This window comes from Sinocyclocheilus rhinocerous, unplaced genomic scaffold, assembly GCF_001515625.1.
Source record: "Sinocyclocheilus rhinocerous isolate Xijiao unplaced genomic scaffold, SAMN03320098_v1.1 scaffold8114, whole genome shotgun sequence".
In the NCBI taxonomy this organism is placed as follows: Eukaryota; Metazoa; Chordata; class Actinopteri; order Cypriniformes; family Cyprinidae; genus Sinocyclocheilus; species Sinocyclocheilus rhinocerous.
The window spans coordinates 21,299-21,775 of NW_015655721.1; positions in this window are offsets into that span (position 1 = coordinate 21,299).

Below are 477 nucleotides of genomic sequence, written 5' to 3' on the forward strand. Positions count from 1 at the left end.
GGCAAAAGAGGAACTCCCATTCACAAAATTCAAATCACAAATAATACTACTGATGAAAAAGAACGGGTTGAATGTTAACTACTTTCGTTTCCATATAACTATAAACTACGATAAAAGTTCATCAGCATGCATTGATTAATAGCATGTTGTAGCACAAAAAAATAATAATAATTAAAAAAAAAAAACCTGGTGCAACCAACTGTGAAAGCTAATGGCAAAAGACGCAAAAGAGGGAAGAATGAGTCTGGAGCCCTGAATTGCCCAGCTCCCTCTGTCAATGATCTAGCACCCCTAGCACCCCCTCGTTCAAAATTCTCTGGCGCCGCCCCTGGTACATCCATGTATTTTTGAAAAGCAAAAATTAAGTTTGTCCAACTCTAAACCCAGTCCCCAAGTAAATTAGGTTATTAAATAAAAAACTAGCAAAACGAGTTGCGCGGTGTCCCCACCACTTTTCAAAGCAAAGTTACGCCACTG